The sequence below is a fragment of the Colossoma macropomum genome, unplaced genomic scaffold, assembly GCF_904425465.1.
Source record: "Colossoma macropomum unplaced genomic scaffold, Colossoma_macropomum, whole genome shotgun sequence".
Lineage (NCBI taxonomy): Eukaryota > Metazoa > Chordata > Actinopteri > Characiformes > Serrasalmidae > Colossoma > Colossoma macropomum.
In genome coordinates this window covers 7,253,482-7,274,999 of record NW_023494807.1, presented here as the reverse complement: position 1 = coordinate 7,274,999, position 21,518 = coordinate 7,253,482, and the positions used below count along the sequence as shown (strand labels likewise).

General features: G+C 38.3%; 1 protein-coding gene across 8 annotated transcripts in view; it reads left to right on the top strand.

The window, feature by feature from the left end:
• LOC118796750 (muscleblind-like protein 1) overlaps positions 1 to 21,518 on the top strand; it is a 167,741-nt gene that overhangs the window by 43,383 nt on the left and 102,840 nt on the right. The window lies entirely within an intron of this gene.

Genomic DNA, 21,518 nt, shown 5'->3' with positions numbered 1-21,518 from the left:
AATGTTCGCAAATATTTCTAACCTACTATATACGTATAATTTAATAGATATATGACATTTGCAATTTTCAGTGCACCCATATTAAAGTAATTTTAGTTTTACTTTTTGCCTCTAAAAGTCTAAAACATTTTAGATGGTGCAACCATCCAACCATATACGTTATGTAAGTAAACTATGAAAAAAAAGGTAATTTAGTTATTTAGTGTGAAACATTCTAAATAAAATAGTTTGGCATGATTTTATGTTTGAAATTTTTCAAATAAAAACCATGTTGCTACATAAGGCAACTTTAAAAGTACTGAAAAGTTCTTACCTTTCCTCAAATGTCAGGCAGCACAACCAAAAACAGAGGACTTTTATTTTGACATGCTTTTAAAAAAAAGGGGCCAGGGTACTGCATCATAAAGAAGACTCCAAGTGACCTTCATGGTGCAAGGCCAAGGTTAGTAGTCCTCCCACAAATACTGGAAACAAATGTGATTTTTTATTCATGGTTAGAACGGTTCAGTTTACTATGTCAGGTGTCCTGACCTCAGCTAAACCATAAAATGTGTAATTATTATGTTTTACATTTAAAAAACATGCAAGTATAAACTCAAGTTCAAAGATAAAGGTTTTAACGGGTGTCTAAGTAGATGCCAGTTTAATTTAATTAGTCTGAAAAGTCAGGTGGCTCAACCATATATATATATATATATATATATGTGTGTGTGTGTGTGTGTGTGTGTGTGTGTGTGTGTGTGTGTGTGTGTGTATAGCTCCAGTGCAAAACTAAAGCAGCAGACACCAAACATGTCTAGTCAGATCATCTATGTTTAGAGTAAGTGAAAACTTGACTAAACTAGATTTTTGCTTTGATAAGTGGAAGAACATTTGAATAAATGAATGAAGCAGTGTCCAGTCCAGGTAGTGTTGAAGACTGATATTGCAACAAGCACAAAAGTGGGAATTTCAAAACTGTGCTACTGCTGATGTACTTGTTGTGTTGTTTCTGTGAGGCTGTACTGGGTGGCAACTTTCAACTTTAAACTTTAAACCTGACTGGCATTCGAGTGAGAGTGGGGTTACAGGAGCCGTGTAAAGTAAATGTTGTTTTATCTAATAATAGCCTGTGCTTGACTTGGCATACGGATTGTTTAGACTGTGTGAAGGCATTTTGTTTCAGTTTGGAGAGATTGATGGTATTATGGAACATTTTAGCCTTTCACTTTAAGCTTGAAGGAATATTGCATTATGTAGAAATGTATGGTGGACCCTAACAGTAAACAAGATGCATTTGTTCATATATGTACTGCTGCGATGCATTTTACGTGGGTGTGGTGTAAAATCTGGCATTGACAGTTCAGATGGCGTGACACAGAAATGACTACAGTGATGCACATTAATGTACAAAAGTGCCATCTTCATGTACTCTTGGAATTAATAGGACGATAAGGTTTAAGATGTTTTCACTCCTAGCTCTTTTGCTGGCCTTTTGTGCTGTTGTATCTTTTTCATTTGGTTTGGCTGGTTTCACATTGCAACGGGGCTAAAGTAAAATTATACCTGGGAATGTTTACCGATTGGTCAGAAATTAAGCATGTATGTATATACTGGTGCTCAGTTTTCATACACTCTTAAAAAAAGATGGTTCTTTGCACAGCAAAATGGTTCTTCAATGTGTTGTGTATGGTTCTACATAGAAAACTGTTCTATTTAGCAATGAAAATGCTTGTTCTATTGTCACAAGCATGACATTGTAACAAATGAATAAGCCTTTCAGTGCTATATAGAACACTTTCACCACATGACAACATGATAAGCATGCAAATGGTTCTTTAAGTGTTCACCATATCTTTGCTAAAACACCCCCGAAGAACCGTGTTTTTTTTTGGGGGGCAAAGTTTAGATTTTCATATACATTATTGACAAAATGCGTTATCTAATACACTGTTGCATGAAAATGGGAACTTTTAATGTGTAGATGTATCGCAGAGTAGGCCTAATAAAAGGTCTTTATGATCGAAGGGTTCAATTATGCATTAGTTTGAATTTAACCAGTCAGGTTGCTGGTGCCTGATCCAAACTGAGAAAGCTACTACCACAGTCTATGTGACAGAAAACAGATAAATACACTGGTCCTGCACTATTAAACCATTTTTAGACCAGTAATAGTATCTGGCAGCTGCATTTTAAATCAGTTGAAGCTGTTTGTCTTTTTTGGGAGTCCAGTTAGGAGACCATTACAGTGATCAATCCTGCTAGAAATAAAGATGTGCATGAGTTTCTCCAGGTCTGCTTTAGTCAGAAAATCTCTGATCTTGTTGATGTTCTTAAGGTGATAAATTGCTGATTTAGTAACTGCTGTGACATGACAGCGAAAACTAAGAGCAGAGTCCATTAGTACACCAAGGTTAAGTGCTAGTTCTTTAAAGGCCTACCTCTAATTGTCACATTCTCCACTTTGAGTTGAGGGGGGTCTTTTACTTTGATTTTTGAATTACCAGCTCCAGTTGAATGAATCTGGTTGAAACAATAATAACAGTAGGCTCTGGCACCTGTTGCTTCTGCACTAGATGATTTCATTTTTGTGGAAATATTAGATAAATACCTGAATGAGTCATCTTCTACAATCTCATTCATAAACGCCAAAACTGCCAGTTTAAGAGGAGCCTGGCCACGTCCTATTTCTTCTACTATTTCAAGAAAAGACTGCAAAATGCTAAAGGCCGCTCATGAGTGAGTCCTCAATGAACAGGGCAGAATGGAGCTAAACTACTGAGTGCTGATTGTTTGGCATTACTGCTACTGTGTGCTGTTTGGTTAGCATTACTGCTACTAAGTGCTGATTCGTTAGCATTACTGCTGCTGAGTGCTGTTTGGCTGACATTACTGCTACTGAGTGCTGATTGGATGGTGAACTAAGTAATGCAATTCGTGCTCACTGATGTCATGAATGTACATAAGACACTGTGTACAATGTTGCACAAAAACTCCACATGAACCCATTCATTTTGGACACACTCCAGAGCACCCTCTATTGTTTGACAAACCCTGAAGACCTTATTGAGTGGTAATTCTCCTCAGTGGACATTTTTTGCTGCTGCCACTGCTGTAATGTTTTCCCACTATGATGACTTCTGCTGCATCAAATATAGACCTCCTCTGTGTACAGAGTTCAGAACTGCTACTGAGTGCTGATTGGTTAGCATTACTGCTAGAATTGTGAGGAAGACCTTACACACACACTATAAGTAAATTAAAAGTAAGATCTAAAATACTGCCGATTTTGTTAGAATTGCAAAAGTTTCCTGTACTTTTCTCAACGTTCATACATTTTACATGTAGATCCAAACTAATGCCACTACTTAGCCATTTGTCTGATTGGCAGGACAAGGTGTGATCCTGGTTACTGCTGCAGATGAAATGTGAACTTACAGTGGCCAAGACAGAATGGACACATCAGCAGGGATAAACATATATAACTCCAGCAATCAACATGTCAAGTCACAGCAGCCAAGCTGTTTCACCATATTCAGAACGGCAAGGGGCACCGTCACAGTACTGGGAGGGGTTTTCGTCATTGAATTTAAGCTAAAATGTGTTTCATACCACCTCCTGAAGTAGTTTGAGTGACAATGTATTATTGACACACCTCTCAGCCAATCCCAACTGTCTCTCAACATTCCTTCCTCCATAAATCGAAGGAAAAACTTCAACAGAACTAACAAACCTGCAGTGAAAACAGCAGTGGCAATAAATGGACTTTAGACTGAAAAATTGTGGAAAGGAGCGTATGAGGAACGTAAAACGCCTGGTATGTCTCAGTGCCTCAATGTCAGGCAGACTATTCAGGCTCAAAGTTAGCTAACTAATTAGCTTTTCTTAACTTAGCTGTGGACAGTTAGCTTGATAAATCAGTCCAATTCAACAGGACTCACATTAAAACATTAGTAAACAATAATGCATGTGTACACCTGCCATTCTTTCCAAAGTTTGCAAAAGAGGAAACCTTGTGTAAACTTGTGTAAACATTTAGAGTTAGCTTTAGCATTAGCTCGTTTGAAAAGGGCTGCTTCTGACGCTAAAACAGGAGTGTACAGCACGTGGTGTCTGGCACAGTTTGGTGATTTACCTGCTTAAACACACCTAATTACATTCATCTGTCAATTGCCAGGTTTAGTGTGAGTGTTTGAGAGAGGAAACTACCAAACTGTGCAGGACAGCGGCCCTCCAGGACCGGAGTTGTGCACTTGTACCACTTTAGACTTCTGCCACTTTGACATGAAATGACTAAATGACTTCCATTCCAATCTACTTTTATTCAAGGGCCTGCATTCATTTTTTGTAAGTTCTCAAACAGGCATGTCTGCACTGAAAATCTTAAAGCCAGTTTGCTTTGAAATGAAAAATCTCTCAGATGTGCTCCTCTGTGAGCTTCTATATTTTTCCTTTGTGCTACAGAACCTTTTAGTCAGTTATTATAGATGTTAAGAATGAAAGCCGATAGCCTGAGCTGGAGGTTTGACAGACATGGCAACAATAACTGAATGAGGCGGGACTTTCTCCGAGTCTGTCAGAGGCAGTTATGTGGATAATCTGATTCCTGATAATAAACCTGATTAAAAATCCTGATACATGACCAGGTGTAAACAGGGTCTTAGATTTGGTGTGATATAGCTTTAAGTCTGGACAGTGCAGCAGAGAAGAACAGTCCAGTGTTAGTCACACAGGTTAGAAAGCCAGAACACACACACACACACACACACACACACACACACATACCGTGGCCTTTCCCTGCCAATTCCTCTGCCCAGCTTCTGACAGAATGACATATCTGTTTTTATCTGTGCAGGAATTGCTTACACCATTAGCGGAGAGAGAGAGATGGAGGGAGGGAGGGTGAGCAAGAGAGAAAGAAAGAGTGAAGGAAGAGAAAGAGAAAGAGAGAGAGAGAAAGATAGAGGAAGACAGCAAGAGAGAAAGTGAGCAAGAGAGAGAAAGAAAGAAATAAAAGACAAAGAGAGAGTGAAAGAGAAGAAGAGAAAAAGGGAAAGAGTAAGATAAGGGAAAGAGAAAGAGGCAGTGAGAGAGTGAGGGGAAAGGGGAGAAGAGAAGAAAGACATAAGAAGAGAGAAACAGAGAAGAAAGAAGCAGAGAAAGAGAGAGAACTAGAGAGAGAAATAGACAGAGAGGGATAGAGATAGGGAAAAGAGAGAGAAACAGAGTGGGGAGAGAGAGAGAGAGAGAGATAAAGAGAGAGAGAAACACAGAGAGAGTGGTATAAAGAGTCTGTACTACGTGGCAGGGCTCTCTGGTTGGATTTGTTCTTTCCTTCCCTCTGAAGCCCACAGTCACCACAGTGAAGGGGGGGGGAGCAGAAAGAGAAAGTTCGCAGAGATGTTTTAGCAAATCAAACCCAGGCTGAGAGCCTCCTCCTCTTGTTTTCGCTCCGGTGCTGCTCACCTACTTCCACACTTCGCATACTTTTTTCCTCTCACAGAAATAGCGGCACTTGATTACAGGAAACGGCCATGTGCAAAACAGGAAATGATGTGTGGGGAGCCAACAAGGCCGGGCTGCGCTCTGTTAGCGAGCTTGTGTGAGAGATTTGAGTTATGAGGCTCTTAATTAAAGTCTTTTCACAAAGTATTTGATGGAGATAGAGGTCTTAACTAAGTCTTATGTGGTGCATCTGCAGTATATTCAGAGTCTTTGCCTTCGTTCCTTTAACCCAATGCAAAAACGTGGCTAATCTGCTCTTCTGTTAACGCTCTGACTTCTCAGCTGTGTTTAGTTTGATGTGTGAAGAGCAGGATAAGGTCTTTACAATAAGACTGTTCTTTTAGACTTAAAATGAGATTATGAGAGGTTATTAATTAAGCCTTAAACATCAATAATTAGCAGTTATAACACACCAAACACCAAAACACCAAAAAACAATGAGCTGTTATATCTGATGAATATGTAATGATGCTGACTGATGTAGAAGACAAAGATATGAGCTTTGACAGTGTAGATGAATGTGGGCTCACTATTTGGCAAGCAACAGATCAATGTTCCCCATTAATGTATGTTTTGTAAATGCTCACTAATGATTTTTAAGGTGTTTATGACCTAATTAATAGCCATTAATGAACTCATTTAAAACCATTCATAAACCCTTTATAAGGTTAGTATTGTTTTTTAATTTCACAAACACATAAATTGGAACTTAATTGGAATTTAATAGGATTTAATTGGCTCCTGCTCCCATCTATTTGCATATTAAGTTTACTTTCCTCACTATTTACCATCTCTGAGTTGTCTTTCCTTTAGGCTATCGTCCCTCAGGTGTATGTTTACATTCTATATTTAGTTTAATTACCAGGCTTCATTAATGTTGGATTTACCACTTTCTCTATTGCTGAGTGTGGTTCTAAATTGACTGGCCAGTACAGTGACCACTCTTAAACTAACTCTAGTGAAATAAGTTAAACCAGCATAAATACCAGCAGTCTTTAATTAGTTGAGTTGGAAATGTGATAGCAGACAGCAGTTCAGACAGTTTGGATCAACACAAATGCCTTACTTTAAAAGAAAGCGATTAATTGTGGGAAATATTCTCCATAATTCAGTTATAAGTTACCTCTGAATCATCATCATGATGATCTCCATGGACAATCCACACCAGAGTCACACCTCAGTCATTTTTTAGCTTTTGACATCATTTAAAAATGCCTGTTGTCCTTTACATTATGTGTAAATTTCAAGCTGAACGGACCACAAGAAATGGCCCAAAATGATTTGGAAAACATTCTGGTTCCATTGACTTACAATACAAGCAAAGGAGGTTTTTTCCTTCTCCTGTAAAGTTACTATTTTGGAGATACGAGGTATTGTTCTGACAACTGTTGTGTGTGTATATATATATATATATATATATATATATATATATATATATATATATATATATTTGTACACATATATATTTATATTATATATATATATATATATATATATATATATATATATATATATATATATATATATATATTTACAACAGATGTAGCAATTTCCAACTGAAAAAAATTGAAAAAAACATATGTATGCTCAGAAAGTCTGTGATTATTGATCCTAAGCTTCATAAATGCACAACAAAAGATTTTAACTCAGTTGAACGTGTCTTTGATGCAGTCCAGACATCTGAGCGCCCAATTTTGCAGAACACTGAGCAGAACCACAAAGCTGGTCAAGGCCTATAATTGGAAATACTTATTTTTCTTTGTTTTACTCTTAATGCATCATGAGTTGCATCCAGACATGCTAACAAATCCTCGGGAGCAATGGTCTGGTTCAAGTCAAGAGGTTTGGGTCCAGGAGTTTGTGTAAACATTCCTGTATGGTTGGGAGTCAAGTGCTTCTGAAGTACTTTGTGTTCGTGCGGAGTGTAGACTCACCCTTGCTTGGGCTGCACGGTGGCAGGAGCTCTAAAGGGCTTCTGCCAGCAGCTTGTAGCTATTAGCAGATGGAAATTGAAAATGGTTAATACAGAGCAAATGAAAAATAAATCTGAGGGCATTTACGTTCACTGAGCACAATAAATGTGGAAATACCCCTGTTATGGGCAACACGTGGCTTTGGTTAGACTGCTGAAGACCTTTCCCAGAAGCACCATGCGTGCACACAGTGATGAGTCGTGACTATTAGAGCTAAGCCTCCAGTTCGGGGCACAGATGTCAACAAATGAGGGGAAAAACATCAAGAATGCAAATTTCTGCTAGCACCCTTAGGGGCTTCTAGTAATATGTTAGCACTAAGCTAATAGCGAACTACATTAACATCTCCTGGCTGTTCTAGATTAAACATGAACATTTGAAACTTGTAAATAACATACTGTATGTTCCAGTCAAAGCTTGTAATTGGCTTTAACATATATTTTACCTTATAGAATCCTGTGTTTACAGTCAATTGCATAACATCCTAAAGTTCTCACAAAATTGGTTCCACTGGAAAACAAAACATGATTTGTTTATTCCATTGTCACTTCCGAATTATGTTAATGGTTAAGCTAATACATAAGGCCTTCAGTTCAGCTCCTGAAATCCTAACCAATGAGAGAGCTCAGTTTGCTGTTTCTACCTAGATGCCACACAGAAAAATATTCTGATTGGACAGTTTTCAGTTGGTAGTTTCAATAATGTAACCCTTTTGTTTCCAACCAAAACTTAACAATATAAATAAGAAATTTAAGAGTAAAATTAAAATCTAAGTTTAATCAAAGTGTTAAATAAGAAATAAGGATATTACTACAAAACATGTAGACTTTAAATACAACAATTTTGATTATTCGGTTAAAGTCCCAGGGAAGACGGAGTAAAATATTAAAAATGTTTGTATGATACTAAACTTGACTCTTATATTAAATGCCCAGCAAAGCTTGAATGAAAAATATGATATAAATGATAAAACACAACTTAAAAACCACCAATCAGGCCTTTCTGAGAACTGAGTGGGCGTGGCAATTGAGCAGCTTGATTGACAGCTCTCTGTCCAACACTCCTAGCCTGCTTCGCCCCTCATACAGAACTACAATCATCATTCAGCTTCCATTTGTCCAAAATAACTGGACAAAAAAAGACACGTCAGACATACAGATGGACGGACAGATGAAGCAACATGGAAATGAAGGAATGAATGAACAAACAATTTTCATGTGGACAGACGAATGGGCGACAGGCGGCTACAGACAAGGGGTTTAGCTTGCTAGCTTTTGGTTGTACTGGGTTAGCTTTAGCTCACTAAGTTTCTCTGACTCTGTAACTGTTGTGTGTGGGCAGGACAAAAGACTTCAGCCCTGTGATTGGTCAGGGAATGCTTACGGAAAGATTAGGACCATCCAGTTTACATCAAGAGGATAGAAATATGATGAAATGTATCAGCCATTTATTGGTCATTGCATGTTTCAGAGTTGTTAGCCTTCAAGAACAAGATTAACCTAATTAGAAAGAAAGCAGATTTAGCTTCCCTGGCTCTTTAAACAAAAACGAATTCATGAACTGCAGACATGTATTGCATCTTCTCTGAAGGCCTAGAAGCCCTGAGGCTTCCTCTCTTGTCCAACCTCTTTAACTACTGTATAGAAGCAGTTCAGTGTTTAGGTTATGGCATCCGAGTCAGACGTATAAATATTGATGCTGACACGAATGCTTTCACACATGTTTGACCCTTCTATTCAAATGACAAACAATGCAAGCTTGAGGAGAAGCACATGGAACTGAGCTCCATTTGTTAGTGCGTGGACTGTTTTTGAAGTGTCAGTGCAAACTTATGGCCAGATTTGTCAGGACGGCTGCCAAAAAAGGGGAAAAAACTGACCCTGTGCTAATTTATCATGTTACCGTGGTGAGTCTGAAAAATGTTTGCTGAATATTTGTCTTGCAAATGTGTATAATGGTAATTTGTCAGTGAAATTAATGGGTCCATGGATTGAAAACTGAATCTCCCTCAGCTTCTTGAAACATAGCAGTTTGATGTAGTACATAAACAGTGTTACAGCGTACTGTTCACTCACCGATCCATACATGGAAACTGTGCTCATTGTGAATTTTTTTGGGATGCCACAAAATCCAACACTTTTACAGATATCGGGCTTGTCAGGTACTTTTCAGTTCAGCATTTTAGCCCCACGCATTCATGCGAAAGCTATTAGAAACGTTGGCACATTTTTACAGGCACAGTAGCAAAAACAAAGGGATAAGGAGGTGCATCATATAAACGAAATCACAAAAACAAAGACTATAGTTACTTGAATTACTTTAGTTCAATTACTAGTCTTCATATGTTAACCATACAGGCTGGTGACTAAATGGTACATTTTGAAATGATGTTTACATACAACATTAAACTGTTTTAAAACAAAGCAGTTTTTATGAAATAGGCCCTTTAAAATACTTTCAGTATCCTTATAAGATCAAGTATGAAAAGTTCTTTTACATCCTAAAGGACTAAAAAGACCTCAGTATAACATATTTATTCCTCACTTAGAACCTACCGCAAAGCAAAAATGTGTGTTTGACCATCGACCACGTTCTAATCATTAAACATGGTTGTAGTGAAGCTCCATTCTAACTCCTACCTTCATTGCAAAAAACAGACGACAAAGCACTAATACAATGGATTACTCCTTCAGTTTCAATAAATCACTGACTGGCAGCTTTGCTTGTTAGCCTGCACTGGGCTTTTAGACATGATCAAGGCTCTGTTTTCCAATAATATGCTCAAGTGAAGCGCTTGTAAATGTTTCATGGACTCTGTACTGTGTAATGCACACAATTTTGGTCCAGATCCATCAGTCTGTTTTCTAAAGTAGCAGCAGATTAGCATGCAGCATGATGCTTTGCTATTGAGGAGGAATGAATCAGTAGTTTCTTATGCTATTTGTCGTAAGAATGTGGATAGAAATCAAATTTGCAACATTTTTTTCTTACTAAATGTAGTTTAATGTCCTATGTTTTCTTCTTTAGCTTTGCATTGGCGCCATGAGGCTAATGTAGCTAAGAAACTGTGGAGAACCCCTACTAAGCCTTTAGAGAAGGCCTAATGATTTCTGAGAAGTAAAAACTACATGTGTGTAATTTTAAGTTTAGTTTTAGTAGAAGAATGTTGAACTTAACCCCTGCAAGTACTAATGCTAGTAAGACTAGCAAGAGTAATAATATTCATATTTCAAAATCGTGAAACATCCAAGAGAAGACTGTCCAATGTGATACAACCAGGCAAGCTCTCCCATTAGTAAGGCCTTCAGGAGCTGAACAGAAGGCCTTACACATTAGAATAAATACCAATAATAATAAACAGGAAGAGACAGCGGAGTCAACTAATAACATTTTGAGTTATAATGGTTGGGACCAACTTGGTGAGGAAAAAAATCACTGTAGGCCTTCTGGAAGTTCTAGATCCAATCCATAGTTTAACCAGGTTTCAGTCAGTTGTTTGAAATGGAAAATGACTGTTTACTGAAGAACAGGATAAAATATATGTACATAAAAGATACAATATATGTAAATGTCTTCAAATAAACAATTTTTCAAACACTTTAATCTAGAATGGCCAAAAAAAAAAATGTTCATGAGGACCAACTTTATCTTAGCGCTAGAAAGGGGCATTAGCATAAATTAGCATTAACATGGAAGTGTTTTTTGCTTATTATTTTTGGGAGTTCTGATATTCATAATCCAAACTGAATGAATGGTTCACCACTGGTGTGCAAGTAGTATTTGTTCAGGACAAACATACAGAGGAAATTAAAAGCTGCCTGCTAATAGCTACATCAGCCTCATAGCACTTCTGATACCAAACATGTTTTGGCTTGGCTGGGTAAGAGATAACTGCGTAAATCTGAGATTTGAAGCATTGTTTTAAGGTAGTCTTATGTTATTTTAAAGTCTCACTGAAGATCTGGCAAAGCAGCACAATGGCCGGCCCAGGCCACACCACAGCATGGCACATATGAATCATTTCAGTGGAGATTATGTTGCTGGCCAAGACAGAAGGTTGCATTTCGCGGTGTGAAGTCTTCTGCAAACAGAAGGTTATCTCTGCAATCCAGAGATTGCCTGTGATTGCAGTGAGAGTTGTTTTAGGGGATTTCCTCATTGCTCCAGTCATTTTTCTGTCATCGGCCGCAGTCTTTCTCCACGGCCGCCCTGCCCTTTTCAGGTTTTACTAAGTCATGGCACTGATTACAGCTTCCAGGCTGTTTACTGTTCCTTACTGTCCATTTTCAGGCCTTTTGCCTGTCTTGTTTGTTCTGACTCCAATTCCAGACACCAAAGGCACAAGCCTGGTATGTCAGCATGTCATAGTCAGAGATGTAGCTATTATGTGAAGATGCTGTGCGCTAAATGTGAAAAATGACATCATTCCTGAATGATACAATGCCCACACCCAACAACTACATTTAAAAATTATTCTTCTCTCATCTTCATGATGCAAAGTAAAAGCTGTATCTAAACTAGCACTTTAGCCAGCCATTTAACAGCATTAGCACTTATAGTTCTGTTCTGTTCTAGTAGAAAAGATCTTGATGATGCAGGACACTGTATTATATGACTTGTTGGTTTTCTTCTCATCAAATTTTATATTGTCACTATACTGTTTATGTACTCATTCTGGTAGGGGAAAATGGTCAAATGTAGAAATCACCTATCTGCACTATGGCCACAGGTTAAAAACATAATGAAAAAGTGCAGCTTCCAACTCAGTTTTGCAAAAATACCTAAATTTAGAGTGTGTTGCATTGTTCAGATGGATTAGGTGTAGTTTTTTGTTACATAATTGGAGTTTTAGAGATAAATTTAAAGAGTTTAAACTGTTTTAGCATTGTTAGCTGGCATTAACATCATAGCCTACACCCCTCGCTACTGTAGCACAGCTGAAGTTACTCTGAAGGACACATTTTCCTCTTTGTACTTGGCAGAACATAGTTACATCAGAACACAGCAGTACAGAGAAACTAAAAGGTGACAGCAATGTACAGAGACAAATAGAGGCTTAGCTAGCTAGCAATGCTAAAGTTAGCTGGTGGACCCTCTTCTACACCTGTGCTACAGTGTTAACAGTGTAATCACACATACACTAAACTAAAACTTCAGCTGGGCAATATGACGATATTGTATCTTTATCATGATAAATTATATGACAAATACACTTTTCCTAGCGTATCATCAGTACTTAACACTGAACAACTATGTTTTGTTACAAAGTGGGCCTGTTTAATTGGATTTAGTGCTGTGCAGTTTTGTAAAACGTTGAATTAAAATCATTGCAGTTAAAGGTTTATTATTATTATTTTTATTAATATTATTACAGTATTTTTACATGGCACTACAGTTTCTATTTTGTCTGTTTGAACAAAATCTCAGAAAAACTAAACATTGTGATGCATATCGTGTATCATGAAAATATCATGATTTTATTTCTGTCATATCGTTCACTTCTACTAAAACTCACTTCAAAATCATTCTAATTTTGTACATTTTTCAGAAAGTTTTGCACTACAGTTCCTCATTAGCCTGAATGGGTTTTTTGTCCTTTATTGCTTGTTCACCCTTGCAACAGTAGCCACAAAATAACACATTTGTGGGCGGAGCACGGATAGCTCAACTGCCCTTGAGTCGTCTTCATACTCTTTGGCAGCGATGGCTGGCGCACTATAGCAGGGCAGCTCCATACTTTTCTCCATATGCCTGTAGCAGTGCTGTAGTGGCGGAGTGAAAATGCAAGCGCGGGGGTGTTGCGCTGCCCGCTGCGGCGTCCTTGCCCTTCTTCAGGTGTGAGTGCGTGTGTCCAGCAGAGAGAGAGAGAGAGAGAGAGAGACAGAGAGAGGGAAAGAGAGACTATAGCTGTCCTCATCCAGAGTGTACTTCTGCTTTTTTCTCCAGAACAGCATAGCGTAACTATAGCTCACAGTCCATAACAAGCTCTGTGAATAATGACAAGCGTGAAGTGTGCACTACAAGAGAGATCGACTTCAACATTCAGCAGAATGAGAGAGAGAGAGAGAGAGAGAGATGCAGACAAAATATATATGGGTCATTTTAACGAATTTGCCCAAACTGTGCTCCCACAGCAAATGAACTCTTAAAAAACAATTAAGTGTAGTTAAGTGTTAAGTATTAAGAACTTAGATATTTAAAAGGATCATGTTATGATCTATTTAAATCCATGGTGTTAACTGAGACAGTAATAAGCTAAATATATACATAACTATTATATATAGGGTAATTTCTATTGGGAGGGGTCTGTCCGAACTCAATTTTTTTTTTTTTTCAATGTTTTTCTTTGGTCTTTTTTGATTGAACATTTATTATGAGTTTAATTCTTATTTCAAAAAAATGTTATTTAAAAAAAAGCTGTCCCACATTTTCATGTCACTACTGAAACACAAAAAGTTTTAGTTCATAGGTGGAGCCTTATTTTAGCCACACCCCTGATTTTCAGAGCAGGAAGTGAGACTGCATCCCTGTCCCTCATGGCCACACAGTGAGCAGTTAGATCTCATTGTTTTGAAGTAAATGTGTCCCAAGGTCTTAAATTCAGCATGGTACATTAAGAACTGTCACTACTGAAACATATTTTCTGCTATTAAGTAAGTATTTTGCAATTTAATGAAAAAAAAAAATGATTTTATGTGTGCAAAGCTGTGTTTGTCTGTACTGCCTAAAATTGTCACTACCGAAATGGTGTTATGATTGCTTTGGTAGTGCAAAAAACGGAATATTCAATCATTTGTTTTAATAAACTAAACATAATTAAGCTCTAGAGTCACTTGAAGCAAAAAGATTTTAGTCTAAAGTCAGTAAAGGTCTGAAACAGTGACTAAACTGGTGTTGAACTACTGTCATCTGTCATGTCAGTTGCCAGTAATAGTAATTTGACACTTTATATTACATGACATAATCTGTTATGGCAACTCATAACAGCATATAACATCTGTAATAATATAGTTATAACATGGTTACATCAGTGTTACTCAGCAGGGTTCGTAGAGGGCAAAGTGCAACAGTGAGAAATTTCAAATTTAAAAAGTGTCCACAAACTTTTGACAAGCAGCATAAGCAGAACACACAAAGGGCAAAGAAGACGGCGTGCAGGCAGGCTGATGGAAAGATGAGAAAATTGGATCAAAGTAGCTCTCTGAGAGGCGGTCGATACTTAACACCCGGTTACAGTGTCATACATCAGTCAGAGAAAAGAGGCAGGGGACCGGCTATTGGAGTAGATTAGCTCACCAGAACACAATGGAGATTACTGCACAATTGGATGCTGATGAATAAAAGGAAAAATCTGCTTGGCATTGATTCTGTGTGCGAAGTCAAAGCTAATGTTGGGGAAACAATTCATGAAGGCTATAGGGGATTGTTCTCCATAGTTTCTCTTCTCTGGAGAGCGGAGCTTTGCTCAAACACGCAAACACCCACAGCAGCTTTAAACCGATAGTTCGAAGAGTCTATATCCTGCATTTTTCTTATATTTTTTCCCTGAAGCTTGCTTATAAAGTGTGTGTGTGGCTTTGCGTACAAAAAAATCCTAAATTGATCAAGCTGTTTTTGTTACCGTGTCTTTAAGAGTGATATTGGCAAATTAGCGCTGTTCTGATTGGCTGCCATGTAATGTGCGTTACTCAAAAAGCAGTCCGGACTCAAATGTCAGAAACATGAAACTTCAGTCGATCCTTTCGGATGTGTGGAATTTTAGGAGGGCTACGATGATCGGTTTGCTTCTGAACAGCCAGGAACCATGCAACCTCGTGACATCACAATCATGATGAACTCAAAATAGGCTGGCTTTGTGGTTTTCTATATATGGACAATATGGGAGTGAGATGAGATTTACATAGTACATAGGTACTATGTTTAATAGAGCAAGGAAAGTTGGATATTCCATAATAGTCAGAATTGTGCATATGAATCATGTTTGCTTTTTATCAAACTTGGTTTTAAGGGGAAATTAGTCTTTTATCTATTAGTGACATTGGCGACTTAGTGCTTAACTGGTAAATGTTTTGTCCTTGCATCTTGGATATGCCCGAAAAATGATTAAACAAAGGACATTTTAAGTTGGATCTCCCCAACCCACTCTTCCACTGAATGTACAGTTCCAATCACATTATCTTTTCTTCAATCTTTCCTAACCTAAATTCAATTAAAACAATATTGAGCCTAGAGGTTAGCCTTGTTGCACACCACATACAATTATTGTTACATTTGACTTTACCCTTTCGCTACCTGCATCTCCAGTCAGCCTCTCTTCTCTCCAGCCCTACATTTCCATTTCACAAAGAACATATCCTCATCTCCTTGCCTTCCTTTCTTTCTGGCGGAATTATATTCGTTTTTCTCCGGGTTGATGACATGACTGATATGCATGGGGAGAACAGAGCAGTGGGCCTGGGGGTAAGCAGCAGGAGTCATGACCCATGCTGTGGGCTGGAGGCACTTCCTGCGCGAGCCTTTCAGACATTTGGCCTGTGAGGTAGATCAGAGACGTGTTCTTACGCAGCTGATCCGACTCACAAAGGACTTCATAATTAATGGATAAGCTGAATCAGGTGTGATAAAGCAGGGGAAACCACTGAACTCCTCAGGGGAATAACAATATATATCACATGATCTTGCACTATTTAACAGTAGGGTTTCAGTTCGACAGAATGAAAGAAATACTCATTGTAAAATATTGCTTATCGCAGCTGCCATGACAAAGCTTCATATCTGTGAAATGAAGATCTGTAACGAGATGCAAAACAAGATGAATTAATGTTCACTGTAATGAGATTTCAACTCAAGATTTCTGAATACAAATGGACCATGTTAAATGGTGAAAACAACAAGTCACAGGTGTCATATGCTGTCATGAGTTGTTCTTTTTTATAACAACATCATATAAATATTATAGATGCCACGCCATGTTTGATTAGTTATTTTTGCTATTTGTCCTCAAGTCAACATATATTTTTGTGACAGATTTTATTGCAGTTTCTTTATGGCAGCTAGAAGAAAGTGCCCTAAACATGTCAGGAGAGATGTAATTTTTCATGACATGTTTATGTTATATAACAATGTCATGTTATCATTATCAGCAACTCCCATGGCAGCTGTCATATTTGACACTGTCAGAGTGTGCCATGTGTAATTTTAGTCTTAAAAGAATTGTACAGTCTTTTACTACTGTCACCAACTGTCATACCTTACTGTAGTACTGTAAATAGTGAGTGCTTAGATTGCTCTAATATAGATATTACTTCATTACAGGTTCATCGCTAGTTTTGTTGTTTTTAGAATTCTGTATTAATACAATTCTGTATTAAGGGGGAGACATTAGCACTCAATTAGCATTGTTGAAAGGGAGGAAACTGGCAACTGTTTACTGACTTGGGAAACGTATCTTGAGCAGAGTAACCATAATTAAGCTTGGCTGGGGAAGGTTCTAGTGTTCCTGTGGAAGAGTAGAGCTTTAAATTAGTCACACCTTGTTATAATTTCTAGAGTTATGCATTTATCTAGTCTTCATACTCTTCAACAGACAAATTGAAACAGACTGGTTATTAATTTCTTACATTTTTCTAAAGTCGAAATAAAGCAGCCCCCTTGATTTAACCTAGGAAAACAGTAATGGCTTGTCCATTCAGCTTGCGTAGTCATCATCTAAAACAAACGTTTGGTTTGTCTGGACGTAGTGCTGGTTCTTTGGTGTGTAGGGCCTCCACCTGCTGTGAGACCACCTGAGACTGCTACAGAAGATGCTTCAATTTTGTATTATTTTCTATTTTATGACATTACATTAAAAAATATCGGCATAAAAAATTAAATAATTAAATAAAATTAACATGAATTTCAGAATTTCTTAGTATTTTGTGGGTTAACCCCCCCATTCCCTTTAATAACAATGTGCACTCGAGCTGCATGGACTCCACATATTTGTGGAAAGGCCTCTGAGTAGCAGACCAAATCCTTGTGAGAGTCGTCTGAACGTGAGTTTCACTGGAGGAGATATGATTAAACAAATCTGACCTTTTTGAACAAAGGCCTTAACATGGTCAGTGCCACAAATTTGCTTCAGTTTGAATAGAGACTTAGAAATAATGCCTAATCTGAAATATGTTATTTGTCATAACTTTTCTTTGTTACACATTTTTCAATATTGTGAAACATTCTGTTATTTATTTTCCAGGTTTAAAAGAAAAAATCCAGATTTTCAATGTGGGCTCAAACATTGAGTGTGTTAGAAGGTTTACATTGATGGAGAAAGTGGTTTAGGTTGAGTGGCAAGGGTTAGGACCAGCTCTATCTGTACATATCATCATTGTCGGGATAAAAACTTTAACTTTACAGGAGAAGGAAAAAACCTTGTTCATTTTGAATGGAGGTTAATGGAGACAATATGTATTTTGGAGCATTTCTACTGATGCCATTTTTAGACAGTGTAAAGCACAGCTGGTATTCAATTATGTCAAAAAATGAAAAATGACTGGTTTTGTCCTGAGATGGTAGCAACGATATACTACTTAGAAACCAGTCTGAATGAATTACACAATTCTCCACTATGCCATGCTAAAGTTATACATATTATGTTCAGCTAATTTGTTATCGCTGTATCAAAAATGTATTGAATTAAGACACCACCATATTACATGGAACCAAATTATTTTGTGAATCTAGAACTGTGGGCCTCCAAAACTGCAAGTTGATGCCTCTTAGTTTAGTATGATGTTTTTGTTTGTTTGTTTGTTTGTTTATGAGTGTGAGAATTAGTTATTAGGTCTGGTGGAAAGCAGCTTAAGTATTTTGATGCTGACCAGTTGTAAAAGTGGCTCATATATATGGCTGGTTCAAGGTAAGGTGACTCTCTCATGAGAGAGAAATTCAGGAGAGTAGAGCCTCAATCACTCCCTCCCTAAAAATAAACCCACCATGGGAGCTCTATCTCTCTCTCTCCCTCTCTCTCTCTCTCTCCGTGAAATGATGTGCAAAACTCTGCACGTTTAGTGAGCTAAAAAGGAAATGTGATACAGAATGAAGGGCTTGTCATTCTGCACCTGAGGGTATGCATTGCCGTAATGGATGCTGCTGTATAAAGGCCCTGTAATCAAACGTCCCACAGATGTTGCACTGTGTGACGGCCACTAGCATTTTGGTTTCAAGATTCACCATTTTGTGTTTTCTGTCGCAAGCTTGACACTACATTCCATGCTTGCTGTGGCCACCCTAGGTTGGCTCCACTTTTTGAACACTTGGGCCAAGTTCTCAGAGGGTCAGGGCTGCTTACCGATATCTTGTTTATTTTTTGCCAATGTGTTCTCAGGCCTGGTGGGCTAAAGTGTACTTTGGAATTTTTTTTTTTTTGGGCCAAGCAGAAGTATCTACAACCTCTTTTCAAAAAGTTTGGACGCTGTGTAAAATAAAAACAGAATGTAATGATTTGCAAATCTCATAGACCCATACTTTATTCACAATAGAACATAGAACACATATCAGATGTTGAAAGAGGAACATTTATCATTGCTTATTTAGAACTTGATGACAGCAAAGCATCTCAAAAAAGTTGGGACAGGGGCAACAAAAAGCTGGAAAAGTAAGTGCTACTAATAAAAAACAGCTGGAGGAACAATTTGCAATGAACTCACATGACTGGGTATAAAAAGAGTTTTTTAGAGAGGCTCTTCTGAGTCTCAATCTGTGAAAAACTGTGTCTAAAAATTGTGGAAGAATTTCAGAAAAATGTTCCTCAACATAAAATTGCAAAGACTTTGGATATCCTACCATTTACAGTACATGATATCATCAAAAGATTCAGAGAATCTGGAGAAATCCCTGTATGCAAGGGACAAGACCGACAGTCAATATTGGATGCTCGTGATCTTTGGGCCCTCAGGGTGCAATGCGTTAAAAACATGTATGATTCTGTACTGGAAATCACTGCCGTGCAATCCACAAGTGCAAGTCAAAGCTGTATCATGCAAAGAAGAAGACATATGTCAACATGATCCAGAAATGTTGCCATCTTCTCTGGGCCAAAGCTCATTTAAAATGGACTGAGGCAAAATGGAAACCTAGTCTGTGGTCAAATGAATCAAAACTTTAAATTCTGTTTTGGAAACCATGGATGCTGTGTCCTGCGGACTCAAGAGGAGATGGACCATCCAGCTTGTTATCAGCGCACAGTTCAAAAGCCTGCATCTCTGATAGTATGGGGTTGCATCAGTGCCTATGGCGTGGGCAGCTTTTCAATGCTGAACAGTATATAGACGTTTTAGAATAACATATGCTCTCATCCAAACAGCGTCTCTTTCAGGGAAGGCCTTGCATATTTCAGCAAGACAATGTAAAACCACATACTGCATCCATCACAACAGCATGGCTTCGCGGAAGAAGAGTCCGGGTGCTGAACTGGCCTACTTGCAGTCCATACCTTTCACCAATAGAAAACATTTGGTGGATCATGTAACGAAAAATCCGGCAAACAGGACCCAGGACTGTTGAGCAGCTAGAATCCTACATCAGACAAGAATAGGACAACATTCCTCTCCCAAAACTCCAGCAATTGGTCTCCTTACTTCCCAGACATTTACAGACTGCTGTTTAAAGAAGAGGGGATGCTACACAATGGTAGACACGGCCCTGCCCCAACTGTTTTGAGATGCATTGCTGCCATCAAGTTCTAAATGAGTTAAAGTTTTTCATGAAATGATAAAATGTCTTACTTTCTTACATCTGATATGTGTTCTATGTTCTATTGTGAATAAAATATGGGTCTACAGGATTTGCTAATCATTGCATTCTGTTTTATTTACCTTTATTTACATTTAACACTGCGTCCCAACTTTTTTGGAATTGGGGTTGTATTTGAAAATCTTTCAGGTTGGAGATTTAACAATCTTGTCTCCATCACCCACTCTTCATGTAAGTCTGCATTTAAGCCTTTTAATCTCCAGACAGTTTCTCTTCTTTTTAATCTTGCATAAGTCAAACCTTGTGTAATGACATTGGGCCTAAAGTAGAGCCTTGTTGCACACCACATATTACAAGTGACGCAGCATCTTATATTTGGGTCTACACAAAGTCTACCTTGCGTTAGCATGGATCCATGCCAAATTAAGCACCAGAATATACCCTCTAAACCAGAATGCAGTGGGAAGGAGGAATGCCTGAAAACGGAGAAATCTATGATGTTTCTATAAAGTATAGATAAAGTCTGACCTTCCCCAGAGTAATTCCTCTGTTCTTTCAGCCCAGAAATGTTCTGCAGTTTCTGTGGGTTTTTCTAAAGCACGAAAGCATTTGAAAGAGTTGCTGTACTGTGCAGTGGCAGAAGGCCACTCCATACAGCGCCGTATAGAGACAAAAACACTGCAGAAAATCCTGTGTGCACATTCGAGGCCAGGGAGATCTCTAGGTGCTCTTCTACAGCACCAGCCTTGAAACATGCTGAAAATACACCCACATCATCTCTCCTAAACAGATGTAAACACCTTCCAACAAGATTGAATAGGCAAGCTTGAAGGAAAAGGAGAAACTAAGATAGACGTGTGGGGGGGTGAAGCTGAAGGATAGAAAGAAGCAAGGAGAGAGACAGTGATGTAGAGGTTAAAAAGTAAGCAGAGGGGAGAAGTTTTGGATTTCTTCTGGAGGTAATATCTGCAGCCCAACCCCTTCTGAGTCATGACGTCTGCCTGCTTCAGGTGATGTGGTCTGCATTTTGAATGAAATGAGTGTCTTTTTCCCTCCTCTCTTCTCTCTTTTTCCACCCCTCCCATCTGTTCTCTCTCCAATATTCATTCCCCCATCCCCTCCTTAGCTATCTCGTGATTTTAAGCAGGCCATTTGTAAGCCTCAGAAGCACTGCAGGAAAACAAACATTTGAATTAGAATGCAGACAAGTGTGGGATAGAGGGAACGGCAGCTAGAGAGAAGGGGGGGTGGAGAGCAGCAGACGGAGAGAGAATGCATTAATTCAGGTGAGTGCTAGGCCCTGGAGCGGCTCACGTGTGCTAGCTTGAA